The following is a 21,015-nucleotide window of genomic DNA, read 5'->3' as shown; positions in this document are numbered from 1 at the left end:
CGCAGAGGGTGGTGGACACATGGAACGCGCTTCCGGAGGAAGTGATAGGCCAAAACTCTGTACAGGGGTTCAAGAAGGGTTTGGATAGGTTCCTGGAGGATAAAGGGATAGAGGGGTACAGATAGAACTTGAGGTAGGTTATAAAAGTGGTCAGAAACCACTTCACAGGTCGCAGACCTGATGGGCCGCCGCGGGAGCGGACCGCTGGGCGAGATGGACCTCGGTCTGACCCAGTGGAGGCAACTTCTTATGTTCTTATGTTCTTACTGAGAAACCATTCCACGCATCTACCAGCCTTTCTGTAAAAAAATATTTTCTTAGATTACTCCTCAGCCTATCACCGCTTAACCTCATTCTATGCCCTCTCACTCTAGAGTTTCCTTTCAATTGGCTGGGAAGGCTACTAAAATGGTCTTTGATATACTTTGGAGACATGTGATCCCTAGAGAATAAACTTCCTCGCTCCACACATGCAAATTAGGAGGGATCGTCCAGTTGTAGGGTACAGAGATCTCCCTACATGTTCCATTCAAACCATCGCAAATCAAGGAAGACAAAGAAATAGTGTATAAAAACTCCAAGAAGATGTATGATTTGTGTCCTGCCAGTACTCCTCTATGGGAGTCAGGAGATAGTGAAAACAAGGGTCTTCACAAGGTCATTGCTGAGGTCATAAATCTTTTAGGGTTGCCATGCATGAATCAGACAGACACAGACTTTCTGGGAAAATGACCAAAAAGTCATCAAGGAAAATTTTGGGCAAGTTAAACAAATGTAGTCTGTCAATAAAGCACAGTTACTTACCGTAACAGGTGTTATCCAGGGACAGAAGGCATATATTCTCACATGTGGGTGACGTCATCTACGGAGCCCCGATGCGGAAGCATTTTCAAGCAAACTTGATTGAAGATTTAAGTTTGCTCTGCTGCTCCACGCATGCGTGCCTTCCTGCTCCACTAGGGGGTGCATCCCCTCGTGGTCTCCAGTTCACTTAACTAGCCAAGAAGCCAACCTCGGGGAGGTGGGCGGGTTGTGAGAATATATGCCTGCTGTCCCTGGATAACACCTGTTACGGTAAGTAACTGTGCTTTATCCCAGGACAAGCAGGCATGATATTCTCACATGTGGGTGACCTCCAAGCTTACTGAAGAGGGATGGAGGGAAGTTGGCAATTTAAGCAAATAGATTTCGCAATACCGATTGGCCGAACCGGCCATCGCTTCTGGACAGGGAGTCCAGACAGTAGTGGGAGGTGAAGATATGAACCGAAGACCACGTGGCAGCCTTGCAGATTTCCTCAATAGGTGTGGACCTGAGGAACGCTACGGAGGCTGCCATCGCTCGGACTTTGTGTCCCGTTATTCGACCATGCAGCGCGAGACCAGCCTGAGCGTAGCAAAAGGAGATGCAGTCGGCCAACCAGTTGGACAAGGTGCGTTTGGAAACTGGGTGGCCTAAACGGTTTGGGTCGAAGGACAGAAACAGTTGTGGGACTTTCCGGTGTGGCTGAGTGCGTTGGAGGTAGAAGGCCAACGCTCTTTTGCAGTCAAGAGTGTGGAGCGCCACTTCTCCGGGGTGAGAGTGGGGCTTGGGAAAAAACACGGGTAAGACGATGGACTGATTTAGATGGAAATCAGACACTACTTTAGGAAGGAACTTTGGATGGGTGCGGAGTACCACCTTGTCGTGATGGAATACCGTGAAGGGTGGGTCCGCTACCAGCGCTTGCAGCTCACTAACCCGCCGTGCGGACGTGAGCGCGAGTAAGAAAATTACCTTCCAAGTGAGGAATTTTGGATGGCATTTGTCTAGTGGCTCAAAAGGAGGTTTCATTAATTGAGCCAGAACCACGTTAAGGTCCCAAACCACCCGGGGAGGTTTGAGAGGGGGGTGGACGTTTAGCAGACCCTTCATGAAGCGAGTGACTAAGGGATGGAGCGAGAGGGCTTTCCCTTCCAGGGGCTGATGAAAGGCCGCAATTGCACTGAGGTGTACTCGAATGGAGTTGGTCTTTAGGCCGGAATGAGATAGTTGAAGTAGATAGTCAAGGACCAGGGGGACGGGGACCGACACCGGGTCCTGGCTGTGGGAGGAGCACCAGGTTGAGAATCTGGTCCACTTTTGTGAGTAGCAGGTTCTCGTCGAGGTATTTCTAGAGGCCTCCAATATCTCCTTGACTGATTGAGACACGGGGAGAGCAGTCAGGGGGAGAGAAACCAAGCATTCAGATGAAGAGACTGAAGATTGGTATGTAACAGTGAACCCTGACCCTGTGACAGTAGAGAGGGAAACAGAGGCAGTGGATCTCTGACACTGAGTTGAAGTAGCAGGGAAAACCACGGCTGGCGTGGCCAGCGAGGGGCAATCAGGATCAGGGTGGCTTGTACTGTTTTCAGGTGGACGAGCGTCCGCAGTATCAGAGGGAACGGCGGGAACGCATACAAGAACCTTCCCTCCCAGTTGAGGAGGAAGGCGTCGGCCTCGAGCCGGTCCGGGGAGTATATCCGGGAGCAGAAGAGAGGCAGCTTGTGATTGTGAGGGGACGCGAACAGGTCTATTTGAGGCGTCCCCCACCGTTCGAACACTCCTCGTAGGATCTGAGAGTGTAGTGACCACTCGTGTGGCTGGAGGAGGCGGCTGAGTCTGTCTGCCAGGCAGTTTTGTTCTCCTTGTATGTACACCGCCCGAAGGAAGGTGTTGTTGGAGATTGCCCATTTCCAGAGGCGCAGGGCTTCCCGACAAAGGGGTCAAGACCCTGTGCCCCCTTGTTTGTTTACGTAGTACATCGCTACCTGGTTGTCGGTTCGGATGAGAACCACTCGGTCGCGGAGCAGATGTTGGAAGGCTACAGCTGCGAGGTAGATGGCCCGAAGTTCTAGCACGTTGATGTGGCAGCGACAGTCTTGTGCTGACCACATTCCTTGGGTGCGTAGGCCGTCCAGATGGGCTCCCCAAGCGTACTCCGACGAGTCCGTGGTGAGTACCTTGCTGTGGGGTGGGGTGAGGAAGAGCAAACCTTTGGAAAGATTTGAAGAGTCGGCCCACCAGCGGAGCGATCGTTGCAATGAAGGAGTCACTGTCACGGAGTGGTCGATCGAGTCCCGGTCTTGACGCCATTGAGATGCCAGGGTCCATTGAGGGATTCTCAGATGGAGGCGGGCGAAGGGTGTGACATGGACGGTGGAGGCCATGTGGCCCAGGAGGGTCATCATCTGTCGAGCTGATACTGTGGTCAGCAGAAAGATCCTTCGGCTCAGACTTACTAACGCCTCCAGGCGCGGAGGGGGGAGGAAGGAACGGAGGCGAACCGTGTCCAGCGTGGCCCCGATGAACTGTAGGGACTGCGAGGGGCGTAGTTGAGATTTTGGGAAGTTTATTTCGAACCCCAGACTTTGTAGGTAGGTAATAGTCTGTTGGGTCGCTGAGATAACCCCTTCCTTGGACGGGGCTTTGATTAGCCAGTCGTCCAGGTAGGGGAATACCTGGAGGCCCTGGGAACGTAAGGTTGCTGCTACCACCACGAGGCACTTGGTGAAGACCCGAGGTGATGATGCTAGTCCGAAGGGGAGGACTCGGTATTGTAGGTGCCAGTCCCCTACTTGGAAACGCAAAAACTTGCGGTGAGTGGGGTGCACTGGGACGTGTGTGTACGCCTCCTTGAGATCGAGGGAGCAGAGCCAGTCGCCCTCGTCGATCAGGGGGTAGAGTGTTGGTAGTGAGAGCATCCGAAACTTTTCCCGTACCAGGAATTTGTTGAGGCGTCTCAAGTCTAGTATTGGGCGTAGGTCTCCCGTTTTTTTCGGTACCAGGAAGTAAGGGGAGTAGAAGCCCTTCCCCCGTTGGTCGGGGGGGACCTTCTCCACTGCTCTCAGGCGAAGCAGGTCTCGAGCTTCGGAGAGGAGTAGGGGTAGCTGAGTCCGGTTGGGAGGGCAATTCCTTGGGGGATTGTTCGGGGGAATGGCCCGAAAGTTGAGAGAGTACCCTGATGAGATCACGCCAAGGACCCATGCGTCCGACGTGAGTTGTTCCCAGCGAGGGTAAAAGGCTTTGAGTCGACCCCCGATGGGAAGGCGGCCTGGGACTATGGCGGAGGGGGCCCGCCCCCTTCCGCGTGTCCCGTCAAAAGGACGGGGATGGTTTGGTGGTCGCGGGCGGTTGAGACTTGGGCATGGCCCTGTGGTGGGCTTGCGGACGTCTGGGTGGGGGCCGCGAGAAAGCAGGGGTGGACTTTTGTGGGTAGCGGCGCGGAGGGGCCCTGTATGGCCTGGACGCTGGCAGTTTGGGCTTTTGCCGGACAAGGGAGGCAAACGAGCGTTCGTGCTCGGAGAGGCGTTTTGTCGCCGCCTCGATAGTGTCATCGAACAATTCCTTTCCCACGCAGGGGAGGTTAGCCAACCGGTCCTGTAAGTTGGGGTCCATGTCGACCAGGCGCAGCCAAGCTAGTTGGCGCATGGCGATAGCGAAGGCTGCTTCTCTGGAGGAGAGTTCGAAGCCATCGTAGGCCGCGTGGAATAGATGAAGGCGCAGGTTGGAGAGGGACTCTAAAAGCAGGCCGAACGTTCCCTGCCGGGAGGCCGGTAAGTCAGTCTCAAAGGCTCTCAATAGTCCAATGAGGTGTTTGAGGTATGATGTGAAGGTGAAAGTGTAGCTTTGCACCCTAGAGGCCATCATTGCGTTTTGGTATAGTCTCCTGCCGAACTTGTCCAGGGTTCGGCCTTCTCGGCCTGGGGGGACCGCTGCTGAGACCCGGGACGGGTGAGCCTTTTTCAAGGAGGATTCCACTAGCAGCGATTGGTGGGAGAGCTGTGGTTGTTCGAATCCCGGGTAAGGTACTGTGCGGTACTTGGCCTCCATTTTGGAGGGTACGGCCGTGACCATGTAGGGGGTCTCCAGGTTCCTGAAGAAGGCCTGTTGGAGTACCGGGTTAGGTGGTAAGCGAAGGGACTCTCTGGGCAGTGATGGCATATCCAGCTCCGCCAGGTACTCCTTAGAGTATCTGGAGTTGGACTGGAGGTCTAAGTCCAATGCGTGGCCCATGTCTTGGACAAAGCGAGTGAAGGATGGGCGAGATGTCCCCGGGGCCCCGTGCGGGGTTGGGGAACGAGACCTTCGTCGGGTGGAGAAGGATAAGGAGGCTTCCCTCGAGTATCGAGGTTCATGCTCTGATCCATGCTCCGAGACTGGGGAAGCACTGTGAGAGTGTTCCGGGGTTGTCGATCTTCGGCGTCTCGAGGAGCCCCTCGGAGACGATGCCGGGGTTAGGGGTACCGATCGATGTCGGATTGGTGACCTCGATCCGGACTCCCTCGGAGAATACGTCCGAGGGGGAGTTCGGAGGATGCGCGGGTTGGAGAGTGATAACTCAGCCACCCTTAGTGGTCCCGTACGAGGTGTGGGAGAACGGCCTCGTAGAGTTGGTGAACCTCGTGCCCTCTTGGAGGTACGGCGGTTCGAGGTTTCTGTCGTTCTAGCCCGACATTTTGCCCCTCGGCGGTCTGCGGAGGGGGAACGTCTCGGGCGTCTCGGCGAGGAGTCCGAGGAGGATGGGATGCGGCGAGGATTGCGCACCTTTCCTCGAGGTTGTTCGGTGTGAGGCTCAGGCTGGTCTGGCACATTCGAGGTCGAGGCCGATTGAAACTGGGCCATTGCAGTGGACAGCTCCGACGTGATCATCGCTCGGAGTAGGTCCTGGAAGACGGGCACGGACAGCATCGAAGGCATGTCCACTGCCTCGGTGCGCTCCACCGGGGGCGACCTCGTATTAGAGTATTCCCGTGTGGTGGAGGCACGGCCCGAAGGCTTGGAGGGCTTAGACGGGGCTGTAAGCATGGGGCTTCCGCCATGCGTCGCCGTTGTCCCTGAGGCTGGCTTCTTCGCTGTTACAGAACCTGAAGAGGGAAGAGGGGACTTACCCGGAGCCGAGGCTTTCTGTTGTCCCGAGGACTTCGGGGTCGAGTCTCGAGGCGATGCCGAGGTGTCCGGGGCCGAGGTCAAGGCCAGGGCCGAGGCCGGGGCCGACCTCGAGGCCGAGGTGGAGGGTTGGTCCGGGGTGAAGAGATCCGCCATGCGGGCTTTTCTTCGGCGGAGGGCCCGGTTTTGGAAAATAGCGCACTGGGGGCAGGAGTCGGTTGGATGAGCCGCCCCCAGACAGAGGATGCACCGGCGATGCGGATCTGTGAGAGAAAGAAGCCGCTTGCACCGGGTGCACTTTTTAAAGCCGGTCAAAGGCCGGGACATTAAATCGAAAGTAGCCGCGGCTCGATTAGCCACGCGGCCACGGGGACCCGGAAGCCTCCGGGTCGTTGAAAACGAAGCAGGAATCAAGTAAAAAGGTAAGGAATTCGCGCACAGCGACTTAATCGTTAAAAAACAAGAAAAAATTGCGGTGCTAGAAGGCAGTTGGGGCAGAGCCTGAAAAACACGGCTTCTAGGCTCGCGGAAAATTTTGAACTGGAGACCACGAGGGGATGCACCCCCTAGTGGAGCAGGAAGGCACGCATGCGTGGAGCAGCAGAGCAAACTTAAATCTTCAATCAAGTTTGCTTGAAAATGCTTCCGCATCGGGGCTCCGTAGATGACGTCACCCACATGTGAGAATATCATGCCTGCTTGTCCTGGGATAAAGCTGTATATTTTCTTGTCTACTAACCATCTGATTCCAGTTCAGTTTCCTAACCCAAAGTTCACTTGCTTGGTGTGGTTTTCTATGAGATACAATGAATTTCCATAAAATAAGGACCAGCGTCTAAGCACTACTACATTGTAGGTGCTGCTCCGTGCAGTGGTCAATCAACCGCATGGCGCAGTTTACAGAATCACATTTAGGGCTCCTTTTACTAAGGTGCATTGGCATTTTTAGCACACACACAAGATTAGCGCACACTAGCCGAAAAACTACCGCCTGCTTAAAAGGAGGCGGTAGCAGCTAGCGCGAGTGGCATTTTAGCACATGCTAAAACTGCTAGCGCGCCTTTGTTAAAGGAGCCCTTAGTGGCTGACATGTACTTTTTCTTATTAGATTACTTCCTTGCACATCCAGGGTGGGAGGGAGGGAGGATAGTAATATTATGTATGGTATATAGTTTATGGAAACTATAGTTATAAGCAGCGATCTCAAACACGCGGCCCGCGGGCCGTATGTGGCTCTCCAAGTTTTATTTGCCGCCCGCAGTCTGGACGCGATTATTCTCTTCCTTTTGGAGCAGCAGCATGTCTGGCCGGCTCGTTCCATTCAAAGCCGCGGGTTGGCAGCTCCTCACGCTATCCACTCCTGCATCGGAAGCCTCTCTGACGTCACAACATCAGAGAGGCTTCAGACGCAGGCGCAGATCTCACAAGGAACCGCCACCCGCGGCTTTGAACGGAACAGGCCGGCCAGACACGCTGCTGCTCCAAAAGGAAGAGAAGGGGAGGGGAAAGAGAAATGCACCTTTCTAAATCCTCCCCTCAACACTGCTGCCATCGTTGGTACTTTTTTTAAACACGGCCGAAGTTTACGAAGGCGGGGATCAAGATAGCAGCCGCCGCGACAAATTTAAACCACTGAAGGAAATCCAGCAACATCATCTGGAAATCGTGAGAAAGACACAGATCTCTTCCCCTCTCCTTTCTCTCTTGCACAGCCCTCCTTTGCACTTCAAAAATGCATTCTCCCTCAAGCAAAATAAATAGTAACCCCTGCTCAGGAGCAAGGCACACAAACTTCACCCTGAATGAAAAATCATTGGTACTTTTTAAAAAAAAAAGACTGGTGGTCCAGCGGTATCCCTCCCTCGCTAGAAGGCTCTCGCTCAGGTCAGGAGCGAAGATGTGAGGAGCAAGCTTATGCGCTCCTGCTTCGGTCCGTCGCTTTCTCCTAGCATCCATACTCCTAATCTGAGTATGAGAGCTGTCTAGCGGGGACAGGAGAGATTTTAAAAGGTATGGGGTATTTTTTTTTTTAAATTCCCTTGATGGTTGTTGGTTGTTTTTTTTTTATTTTTCTGTGTCAGACCGCGTGAAGGGAAGGGGGAATTGGGGGGAAATGGTGATGCTGCTGCACAGGGAAGTGGGGTGGGGGGAGGGAAATGCTGCTGCACAGGGAAATGGAGGGGGAGGGAATGCTGCTGCTGTACAGGAAAGTGGGGTGGGGGGGAATGCTGCTTCTGTTGCTGCTGCACTCAATTGGGGAAAGAGAGGGAAGGAAGGAGAAGGGAGAGGAGAGGAACAAGAGAAGAAGCCAAGTTCATGGGAGGGAGGGAAGGAAAGGAGATATCAGACCATGGAGGGGGAGGGAGAGATGCCAGGGCATGGGGGAAGGGAAGGAGACAGATGCCAGACCAGGGGAAAGGAAGGAAGGAGGGAGGGAGAGAAAGGAAGGAAAGAGATGCCAGACCATGGAAATAGGACAGAAGAAGAGAGAGATAGGAAGGGAAGGTAAGACATGGAAACATAGATTTTGAAAAGAAAGCAGAAAAATTGAACATTAAGTTAATACCAAAGATGGATGCAAGGCAGAAAGTGAAGACGGAGAGAAAAACAGTCAAAGGACAATAAGGCCCTGGAAACATAGTTGAAAGCACAGAAAAATAAAGTCACCAGACAACAAAGGTAGGGAAAATGATTTTATTTTCAATATAGTGATTGAAATGTGCCAGTTTTGAGAAAGAAAAGATATTAAACTTTAAATGTGAGTGCTGCAGAAAAAATTGAGTACTTGGAGGGCCGCAGAAAAAATAGTTAATGTCTTATTAAAGAAATGACAATTTTGAATAAGATAAAACTGTTAAAGGAAAGTTTTATAAACTATAAAGAGTTTTACCTCATGCAAAATTGTCATTTATTTAATAAGACATTAACTATTTTTTCTGCGGCCCTCCAAGTACCTACAAATCCAAAATGTGGCCCCGCATAGGGTTTGAGTTTGAGACCACTGGTTATAAGTATATATTTCTAATTACTGCTAGTTAAGGGAAGGGGGGAGAAAATGATTTGTTTTAAAATGTTTGTATGTGTAAAGAGATTTGCTCTTGATAATTCATTGTAGTGCACTGTTATTATTTAAAAATCAATAAAGAATTTTTTTTTAAAAACCCACTTATAACCAACTGTTAGCAATCTAGCTTTTAAAACAGCCAACTTCTTGGAAAACACTAAAGGAATTATTAAGTATGACTTTTTGTGACGTGGTTTTATAAATTGTCTACCTACATCAGTTTTCATACTACCTACTTTATCTGCATTATAATAAAGACTTCATGGTGCTCTGCAGGAAATGTTTAGAAGCATCATAAATAAACTTATTAGTTTAGTCAGTGTTGATGCAGCAGGGACAATAAAACTAAGCTGCCCTATTAAATATGTTGGCACTCACCCAGGTTTGATTGTATTGTCAATACTGCCCGCTCTTCATAGCTTTTCTGGTGCTTGAAGGCTAAGAAATAGAAAGGTAAATTGATTAAAAGATCCCAAATTATAGAGCAAAACATTTTTCTTGTGATCAGCATACTGCAAGCATATTCACTCCTGGAAACTATCTAGTCTTGGATCTGAAATGGAATGCATTTGGTATCTGCAACCTAGTCCTTGGAAAACAATTGTTTATGCTACGCAGGCTTTACGTAAATCTTTATGCTTCCATGTGCAAGCAAAAAAGTATTTCAGGAGATAACCGGTGTGAGGCAGATACAGATGAAAACAAATGACATTAAACAAGGCATACTGAAGAAGACCAGGGTAAGAGCGATTGGGGGTGCTAAACACAATGGAAATAACCCCTCCCTGGACACAGCTAAAACATTTGCTCAAAATTGGGAAGGGAGGTACTCAAACACCCAGAGAGCTGGATCCTATGAGCTAGAGACACTTTGGGTTAGATTCACTAACGCCACAGATCGAATCCGATCCGTGAGCGATCCAATCCGATCTGTGGCTGGGGGGGTCTGATTCACAAATTGCCCTCACGCCTCCAACCGACCGCACGGATCGCTCTCCATCTGTTGATGGTCTGCGCATGTGCTGGCCCTCCATGCCCGGCAGAGCTGCTGGAAAGAAAACATTTTCCTTTTTTTTTTTTTTTTTTTACATTTTTTCACGAGTTGTTTTTTACTTTTTAAAAAGCCCATGGTTTAAACCCGAAGGTTAAAACCACGGGCACGCACTGCGGAGAAGGCAAAGAGAGTTGGGGCAGAAGCAGAGTGGCTATCGGGGCAGAAGAACATTTCAGAAAAGGACATTAAACTTTAGAAGTATCCTACAAGGGAGACAGACTCTGGGGAGAGGCAGAGGCAGGATTTCAGGGCGGCAGAGAGCAGGAAAGGACAGTCGGGGTAGAGAGCAGGGCAGTCGGAAAGGGTCTGAGCGACTGGTCCTCAACAGTCGCTTATTTTTTTATCGGCCAGTCCAGTCTGTGTCCCTCATTTTTTTTTAGTGAATCGCTACCTGCCTATATTTGCATGCTGCTCCCCCTCATTTGCATGTGCGGATCACATCGAGCGCGTATCGGATCTGGAGTAAGGTTAGTGAATCGGATTGGGGTCGCTAAGTGGTTGGGACTTAGTGAATCAGTGGGCTTAGTGAATCTAGCCCTTTGTTCTTCTAGGGCTAACCTCACACCACCCTCAGATCATGGAATCTGAATGCAGCCAGCAACCTTAATTACAAGAGCAACAGATAATATAGTTTACAAGTGTTCAGTTGCACATGCAAGGAACTGAACAACCTAAACAAATTGCCTTCACGCTGATTTAAAATTCAAATTACACCCTCATTGTTACCTAAAACAACAAATTTGGGATGCAGAAGGCTAAGACAATGCACCGATTTAGGTTCTAAATAAAATGACTTCTTTTCACAGATTGGGCTGACCCAGCAAAATTTGAGGAAACTGGTTTGTTTTAATACACCAGCAATTCTGAAACATTAAAACATGCACTACACCTGCCAAGCATTATTATATAGGCATGCAATGGAAGAAAGCATTTAGGCCTGGATTCTCAAAACAGTGCCGGAATCGGACGTCGCCTGAAAAAATGGCACTGGTCACATGTTACTCAAACTACGGCGCCGTTTTGAGAAACGCAATCTGCATCGAAGATAGGTGCCAGAAATGTAAGCCAAGGTTTTACAAGCTTACATTTCTGGTGCCTATCTCTGACGCAGAATCATACATAGTGGTGTCGAACTTTGATCCTGCCATTAAGCACACCTCTTTTGACATTCAGCGCTGGTAAGCACCTGCGTAAATGTAATTCAGGCACTTTTTTTAGTAGGCACCTCACAGCGCCTAATTTTTTTTCCTAATGAGTTTTTAATGCCGCAGTCAATTACTGCGCCATTAATTGCCTTACGAACAGCTCCGTTTGAGAATCCAGTCCTTAGTAAATATCTCCCTGCATTTGCAACATCATGACAGGGTAATCATAGTGACTGGAATTCTCAATTGGACTGAATGCAGTAACAGCTCATAAACAGCATAGAAGCATTTCATTGAAAGGGTTTCCAGAACTAAAACTAAAACATATTCATGACCACTTTGGGGGTGGTCTACAAAAGTCACGCTTACTTTTTTGGTTAAAATTCATAACTGCACTGTGAAATCTGTCAGTGGGCAACAGGACAATTCAGTCAGAATCTAGTTTTCTGCAACAGTACCCCCAATTGCCTAACCATAATGGCCATTGCAAAAAATCCTAGGTACGTTAGATAGATTGTGAGCCCACCGGGACAGAGAGGGGAAATGCTTGAGTACCTGATTGTAAAAACCGCTTAGATAACCTTGATAGGCGGTATATAAAATCCTAATAAACTTGAAACTTGTGTTTTGTTTTGTTTTTTTTGAACTAAATATCCTGCTCAGGAGCAGGCTGATTTAAGCTCTGAGGTGAGCCCCAATCTTCAGGGGAGAAGAAAGAGGAAGAAAAACAGTGTGGACTTTATATTGCACTGTTTGTTTTTTTTCTTTTGAGTTTGGACTGTTTAAACTTTGTGATCAACTTTCCTGATTTGCTTGGACCTATAATTACCTGACTTTTATGCTTTACCCCAAGAATAAAAGTGAAGCATTTGCATTTATTACCTTTTGGAAGGATTGTGTTGTTTTGATGTTTCAGGTGTCAATCCAGGCCTGCAGGGTGACTCCAGGTCGGGTCACACGCTAGTGCAATTTTTCTTGTGACCACTAGAGGTGCTGGGGAGTCCCGTGCGGACCCCAGTGGTGGTCACAGCGCCGAGCAAGAGCGTCAAAGCGTGCTCCCGCTCATTGCAGCTCAGTGGCAGAAGAAACCAGCCACGACCGGCCGGGTTAGCAGTGGGACAGGAGCCAGAAAGCTCGCTCCTGCCCGCTGCACCTCTGGACCACCAGGGATGATGAAAGTGGCAATGTTTGGGGAGGCCACGGCCCCTGTGGTTCCCCCCCCCCCGTTCTGACGCCTATGAGCCTAACAACCTCTTTTCATAGAAATTTGAAATCACAGATTCACAGCTACAAAACAGAGCAGGCAAGAAACCGCTCAGTCTCTATTATAGTCTGTTCTCGTTATTCATGCACTCACGATGTACAATTTTCCCTATCCATGGTTGAACCTATTACAACTTATATTCCCCATTCGCGCTGCTGTCTTCGTGTATTTGCGGACCAGCTTTGCTTCCAGATATGGCCCTCAAACGTGAAGTGAATTGCAGGTATTTCAAGCGCTGTCCCATGTAGGAACTTAACCCTATTTTCCCAACAGGATCTACTGTTCACTGTGCACGTGGTTTAGTACATCTAGGCCTCACTCACTAATCCTGTGTCAATCAGTTAAATGTGTAGTTATGTGGCTGCGCTGATTAGCACACAAACACACACTCTCCATCCTCCCATACATACCTCCTTTGAAAAAATAAAATAAAATTTTTTAGTTCAATAATTTTTATTAAAATTTCCATAAAATACAATACGATGCATCAAAACTTAAATTTCTTATGTAAATACAAAAAAGATAATAAAGATAGTATTAATACTGTCAGGGGGAGAGTGTGGCGCAGTGGTTAAAGCTACAGCCTCAGCATCCTGAGGTTGTGGGTTCAAACCCACACTGTTCCTTGTGACCCTGGGCAAGTCACTTAATCCCCCCATTGCCCCAGGTACGTCAGATAGATTGTGAGCCCGCCGGGACAGAGAGGGAAAACTGAATAAATAAATGCATGTAAACCGTTCTGAGCTCCCCTGGGAGAACAGTATAGAAAATTGAATAAATTAAAATTTAAAAATTTAAAAAATGAATACTAGAGTAAAGACTGTGTGGATGTACATCTCGCAAAACAAATCCTCACATTTTAGCAGGTGCAAAATTATAATAATCCAAAGGCTCCCAAACTTTATTAAACTTTTTTAACGCATACAATCTTTTAGCAGCAACATGCTCACACTTAGCAGTTATGCACACAGTATTCCACCAGGTTATATATTCAACCCTCAATACATTCTTCCAGTGTTTTAAGATAATTTTTTAACATATGGTTTGGGCATACACACTGCAAAATTATTATGAAATGCCTCAGCAAGTCCTGCGGTAAGCCCATTTAAGCTAAGTACGCACTAGCACTTAATACTACTTATTTCTATAGCACTGCCAGATGCAGGCAGTGCTCTACACTGCATTAACCATGCAAGAGACAATCCCTGCTCGACAGAGCTTACAATCTAAACAGACAGACCAACAGGACAATTGGGGTAGGGAAATACAGAGGGAGTGACAAAATGGACACGGGTAATTTACAAGTGGGTCAGAGTTAGGAGTTAAAAGCAGCCTCGAAAAAGTGGGATTTTAGCCTGGGATTTGAACACTGCCAGAGTTGTAGCTTCAAGTTCCACAGCTTAGTAAAAAGAACCCCCATCGCATTTTACAGCACAAATGTGTTTCAGAGTTGCCCCTCTAAAACAGGGTCTCCACTGTCTTCTGGGAACGACAACTTGGGTACAGAGAGAAAGTTAAGCTTTTTTGTGCGACACAAGAGACATTTCCTAATGTTAGGCTTTTTTGTTACTCTTTTTGAAGGTACTACAATATTAGTCTTGCCAAATGAACTACTGTGGTAATCTATTTAAAATTTGCAGGCCATTGCACACAATCATTAAGTATGCATGTTTTCTCTTGAGTCTGTCATTTAGGGCACTCATGCTGGTTTGCATTTCAATGAACTTATTTTTTCTCACGCTCAATGGTGACCTCTCACAAAATTAGGGAAGGAACAGGATGAGCTGAGAAAGCAGGGGTTTGTGCTCAGAGCGCACAAACTACAGTTGGCATTAAAAGAAAGAACACTCAGTTACTTACTTGAAGTTCTTCTCAAGACTAATGAATGCACCAGCAAGAGCAGCCTCTCAGAGTTGTGTGCCACAAACCAGCCCCTTTCAATTGGCCTTGTGTTTCCAGGCTCTTCAATAACATGTTTGCAAACCTTAGCTACATACACCAAGTCCCCACCCCACATAAAAAAAAGATCTCTTAATAAAAAGTAAGTGAAAAATAAAAAAGAAATATAAAAATATTCTTTCTACACTTCTACATAACTTAGGTAAGCCTGATATTGTATGGTCAGGTTCCGACATATATGATAAATTTCATTAAAATTTTATTTTAAAAAAATTGTAATCCTTCCTCCAAACATTTTATATCTCCTCACTATATCTAAGTGTGTCCAAAGTTAGATATAAGAAGATTTTTTTTAACAATTTTTGGGGTCCTTTTATTAAGGCGCGATAACCAACTTAGCACGCGCAAAAGATTTGCGCGCGTTACATGCTAAGGCATCCATTATATTCTATGGGCACCTTAGCATTTAGGGCTCCTTTTACTAAGCTGCGATAGCGGTTTTAGCGCGTGCTTAATTGTCATGCATGCTAGACGCTAACGCCAGCATTAAGCTGGCATTAGTAATAGCCGCTTAGCACGGGTTTAGCACGCATGGCAATTCTGCACGCACTAAAAACGCTATCGCAGTTTAGTAAAAGGAGCCCTTAGTGCACACTAATCTTTAGCACGCATTAAATCAGTTGGCGCATCTTAATGAGAACCCCTTTATTTCCAGCCAGTTACATTATGGAATCTACCACCAAGAACTTTGACACGTATGACCAATTACAGACAGCTCCACAAATCCTTGAAAACATTTTTCATTTCAGAAATTTGTGTGATCTGAGTTACCATAATTATGTGATCATTGATTTTATGATGATTTTATTTGTTAATTAATTTCTGAGTATGCTCAGTTTTCTCTTTTATGTACTGCATAGAACTGTCATGGTTACATCAGGCTATTAAATTAAATTTATAATGTAATATAGGCCTAATGGTATTACGTGACGACTTAGAAAGGTTGGGAAACAGTTTTGCATGTTTAAAAAGCTGATTTGCTTGTGTAACTACGCATAAATGTGTAAGTAATATCAGATTTTCTTTAAAATTGCTGATATGCCCATAGAACAAACAGATTTAAAGACGTGGTTTGGGAGGACCTTAAAAGTACACATTTATTCCACATTTTACAACAGTATTTTATGTATACTTCCAGAATAATGGGATAAGTAATCCCATTTAATTTTAGCGTATTTTATATACACTTTTTGTTTGTAAAAACAGTATTTTGGTGTAACAATACTCACGCACAGCTCTATGAATAGCTTCATCCTCATGGGAACACACTCTGGATGGCCGAGATTAAGTGAAAATGGGTTACTCTTTTTTGTGCGAATAAGCAAAAATGCCCCGTGAATAGCGAAAAGGGTTACATTTCATTTTGCGCAAATAAGTGAATTCATGAATACAGAATGCGTGGATATCGAGAACGCACTATATCTGTATTTTTCCCAAAATTCTACATTAAGCAAGCCTTTTGTAGAATACAGCACATATTTAAAACAACTTGTGGATGACTCTTTTCTGGCCTGGAAAACACATAAAAGAACTGGGCTTCATATCTACCATCATTTACTCCAACTAGTAGGTTCTGGTGAAGTGCGATGCCTAGGAAAACATATTCCTATATATTGATAAGATAAAGAAATAAGAAAGTGACCTTCAGAATGCACCAAAGAAAGTGTAAAATCATCAAATTAAGGGGCCCTTTTACTAAGCTCCAGTATGCACTAACATGTGCTTACTGAAGAGTATAAAACATGACTGCAGGGTACACTCAGACATCCTACAGTAGTTTCAGGATCGGCAAAGAGAAGGCATATATTATGCTAATCAGTTAGTGCAGCTACATCGCTGTGTAATAATCGATTACCTTGTGACTAGAGGTCTGCAAGGGAACGGGGATCGCGGGAATCCCCCCCTAACCCACGGGACTCCCATGGGGAACCCCCTCTAGCCAACGGGACTCCCACAGGGATGGAAGGCTTTGGAAACAGGGTTTGTCCATATAATATAAAGGACACGTCAGCCTTAGTAAAAGAGGGGGTTTATAAGTTAATTACCTGAACAGAAAACAAAAAAAGGGTTCCACCAAAGAGATTCCACAAGGAAAACAGCAGCGCAACACAAAAGAAACTGTGGAATTGATGATCCTGTCAGAAGTAATTGCTGCTTTTTATGGGGACGGGCGGGGATGGAGGTAATTCCTTGCGGGGATGAGTGGGGACGGAGAGGATCCTGACGGGGATGGGTGGGGACGGAGAGGATCCTGGCGGGGACGGGCGGGGATGGATGGGATTTCTGTCCCCGTGCAACTCTCTACTTGTGACTCCTTACCGCCTAGAAAATAGGTGCTCATGCATTAATAGCCACATGCTAATGGAGGAATTAGCCTGTGGCCATTAATAGGGAAAATGGGGCCATTTTACTGCTGTGCTAAAAGTGACCTTAGCATGCAGGAAAGCCCCACACTCTGGCCACTTTTTAGCACAGCTTAGTGAAAGGACCAGAAAGCATTTTTAGGTTCAAATCAATTTACTAGAGAACACACCTCGGGAAGGCATTAATGACCATTTCACAAGTTGAAAATCATTCTTAGGGCTTACAAATGAAGCAGCAGCAGCAAATGCTTTCCCACATACAGCGTCATGTTGCTAAGCAACACAGCAAAAATAGAACCCACGAAATAAGTCTGCTCTAGCTGCTGTCAGTGTTCTTGTGAATGTGCCCTACACAAAAGAACACATACAACTAGTATTAGCTGTCTTTGGATGTCCTGGTAAATAGCTATTGCCTAATTGCCTAAAATTAACATCCTCCCTCCTTAGGGTTATGGTTATCAGACATCGGGATTTCCCCAGACATGTCATCCTTTTGAGGACATGTCCAGGGGTCCGGCTGGCTTTTCAAAACCTGGCATTTTGTCTGGGTTTTGAAAAGAATTTGTGTCGGGAGGGGGCATCAGCGCATGCCTTCCTGACCGAAGAACAGGCAGCGGGAGGCGGAGCTGAGGGCAGAGCTGGGGTGTAACAGCGCAGGGATGGGTGAAATTGGGCAGTCCTGGGGAGTGGGTCTACTACTTAGGGTTACCATATTTAAGAAGTCAAAAGAGAGGACACATGGCCCCACCACACCCGCCTCCCAACAATCTTGCCCCTGCCCTGTCCCAGGCCCCACCTCTCCCTCCCACCAGTCTAACACTTGCCCCATTCCACCCCCCACCCACCCCCATTCTTCATCCATTTCCTTAGTCCCCCTTCCCACCCTCTGTAGTCTGTACCCTTTTAATGTTCTGTTTCTCTCTCCAAACCCCTTCCCCCACAGGTGCTTCTCTCTCTCTCCCTTCCCTCCCTCCAATACCCCCTCCCATGGGTGCTTTTCTCTCAACCCCCCTCCAACCCCTCTTCACCAGCAGGATCTATGGCACTCTCTCACTCCAGCCACAGCTCTCCTCTGTCCCCCCACCTACCACCTCTGCTGAATTTTTTAATCTTCGGGCAGGCCAGCAGCGTCAGTGAGGTAAGCCTGCTGCCGTCAGCCTGCTCCATTCTTTAGCGACTTCCTTTTCCCACTTAGGCGGGACAACTGCAGAATGAAAGCTTCCAGGAGAGGCCAAAAATTTCAGCAGAGGAGGTAGCTGAGGGATAGCTGAGCCATTCCTGGACAAACTCCTCTATAAGTTAGCAAGCTGTCCGGACACCTGGGCAGTCCTCTAAAAAGAGGATGTCTGGGTAAATCCAGATGTCCGATAACCCTGTCCCTCCTTCAGTGCTTATTTTTCTCCCAACCCCGTTTGGGTATCTTGACTATGAAATGATGCTGAAAACTGGAAACCCAGGGATCCTCAAAAATACACAGGCAACAGAGGAAAAATAAAGACCTGAAATGCATTCACCTGCATATGTCCCTCAAATCCGAGTGCAGATCCCAGATCCATACGTAAACTAATTAGTCATTTGGATGCTAACAATTCATGGATTAACAAGCATTTAAATTGTCAGTAATTAGAAGTTACATGCGGATACGCCCTGTGTCCTACTCTATAACATGTGCACCTAAATTTGGGCTTGAGCAGGTCAGGGACCTTCTCAAAAATTAGGTAAGATGTTACACTTCCCCCTCCCCATTCGCAGTTTTGGAAACGCGATTTCACATATATGAAATTTTTGTGGGGAGGGGGAAAAAAAGCAACCCCCCCCCCATAGTTTAGCCTTCCCCCCAGCTTCCTAGACTCACCTGGTAGTCTAGCAGGCTTTCGGGGCAGGAGCGATCTTCCTACGCTCCTGCCCCATGTAGATCGCCAATAGGAAATGGCTGCCGTGAGCTCCCGCCGTAGTCTTGAGAGACTACGGAAACTTACAGCAGCCATTTCCTATTGGCTTGTCCAACTTTGTCTTGAATCACTGGAGGGTGTTTTCCCCTATGACAGCCTCCGGAAGAGTGTTCCAGTTTTCTACCACTCTCTGGGTGAAGAACTTCCTTACGTTTGTACGGAATTTATCTCCTTTTAACTTTAGAGAGTGCCCTCTCATTCTTCCTATCTTGGAGAGGGTGAACAATCTGTCTTTATCTGCTAAGTCTATTCCCTTCAGTATTTTGAATGTTTTGATCATGTCCCCTCTCAGTCTCCTCTTTTCAAGGGAGAAGAGGCCCAGTTTCTCTAATCTCTCACTGTACGGCAACTCCTCCAGTCCCTTAACCATTTTAGTCGCTCTTCTCTGGACCCTCTCGAGTAGTACCGTGTCCTTCTTCATGTATGGTGACCAGTGCTGGACGCAATACTCCAGGTGAGGGCGCACCATGGCCCGGTACTGCGGCATGATAACCTTCTCCGATCTGTTCGTGATCCCCTTCTTAATCATTCCTAGCATTCTGTTTGCCCTTTTCGCCGTCGTCGCACATTACACAGACTGCTTCATCGACTTGGTTTTCTTCTTTTGCTTTGGCAGGGATTTCTTTAATCAGCATGCTTGCAATCTTTTCTCTTGCTGCCCTATTTGTTCTTTTTCTAATCTTCCATCCATTTTTGATTTGTCTTTGTGCATCTTCTCCTTTTGCCAATTTTCCTTCCACCCCACCCTTTTCTTTTCAGATTACTTGGCAACATTCCTCTCTCTCTCTCTCAACTCGCATCATTTTTTCTTTTTTCTTCTCTACTTTTCTGCTCCAATAATTCTTCATTTTTCACCATTTTGCCTATTCTCATCCTTTCACCTCTTCATCTCTAACTTATCCCCACCCATGTTGGAGAGATGGGTTTGTGCCACAAATGCACATCTCATGTCTTTTGCCCAGATGACCGGCATCTTCCTATTTCTGAATTGCATACTTCAACTTACCTCCCCCACCCCCCTCAATGAGCTAGTGTCATTCATTTTCTCCCAGTTCCTCCCACCTTCTCTAGGAATATGCAAGACGAAAATCAAATTTGGACAGCATTCATTATTTTCTAGTTTTCCAATTGGAACACTTATTGGTCAGGAGGAAATGAACACCTGCAAGTAAGTAAAGGAAGGAAAGTTAGGGTTGGTTATTAAAGGAAGTACCTGCGGATATGATAGGGATGGAGCAGATTAATTATGGGGATGGGTAGAGATGAAATGGATCTTAGCGGGTACAGGTGGGAATGGATTAGATTCCAGTGGGGATGAGAGGATGGGTGAAATTTATGTCCTCATGCATCTCTTTATTTTAAAGAAAAACATTTGGGAAAAAAAAATCACAGATTCTTCTTCTATGATATTTACTCTATACTGGTATTTCCTTAATCTGAATATTATTTTTCTTTAGACTATAATTACTTTTTAAGCCTCAATCAAATAAAGCTCTTAAAGATCCTTTGGCCTTATCTTAGGTCTTGAAACTTGTTACTCTATGCAAATGCCACTTTGTAATGCTGTTCCTGAGTCTAAGCCTTTTGAACCTCATCTTATACCCTTTCGGAGATATAAAGTGGGTGCTAACAATTATCCTCCAAATATGTGCATAGATGATTAGAATAACGGCATATACACAGGTATGCAGATACACACGTAAATACCAAAATTCATCCTAATCACTATTCTGTAAATGCGCACAAATCTTACATAGCACCGTAGATTGTACAAATAGATGAGATACACATTAAAACATTTAACCTATAGAATACTATTAAGTTATTTCCCAGATTCTACGAGTATATATTGTGCCCAAAAATTGGGCACCAATATTTGGGTGATAATCCAAGATGTGCACCCAACTAAATTGACTTAGGGGCCAATTAATGCCAATAATTTTATGCCAATTGGTATTGATTGGCACCGATTTGGATTTGCGCATACATCTTGCTATGTGCTCTTCTACGACAATGTGTGACCAAATTCCATGATGTACAACTCAGAAGGATTTGTGAGCTCATGAGAGGAACAGGGACATTCCTAAAATGTGTGTGCATTGTTATAGAATACCAGGGATATGAGGCCAAATTTGGTGCTGGGAATTATGCCTTGCTTCAGCAGATGCAAGTTTTGACGCCCAGATTTGGCTACCGAAATTGGCACTCAATGATAAATTTTAAAATGGACATTCATCTCTTGAGTGCCCATTATGGAAAAGCATTGTGTGCCAATTTTTTTCGGCATGTATTTTTGAGCACCGT

General features: G+C 46.7%; 1 protein-coding gene across 5 annotated transcripts in view; it reads right to left on the bottom strand.

Moving 5' to 3' along the window:
- Positions 1-21,015, bottom strand: part of ARHGAP32 (Rho GTPase activating protein 32) — a 786,874-nt gene that overhangs the window by 693,125 nt on the left and 72,734 nt on the right. For all 5 annotated transcript variants that reach the window (XM_033918046.1, XM_033918043.1, XM_033918048.1 and 2 more), the window contains one exon: positions 9,353-9,412. The gene's annotated coding sequence lies outside the window, so the exon portion shown is untranslated. The remainder of the gene's footprint in view (positions 1-9,352; positions 9,413-21,015) is intronic.

This window comes from Geotrypetes seraphini, chromosome 13 (genome assembly GCF_902459505.1).
Source record: "Geotrypetes seraphini chromosome 13, aGeoSer1.1, whole genome shotgun sequence".
Classification (NCBI taxonomy): Eukaryota; Metazoa; Chordata; class Amphibia; order Gymnophiona; family Dermophiidae; genus Geotrypetes; species Geotrypetes seraphini.
This window is presented reverse-complemented; position numbering and strand designations above follow the sequence as displayed.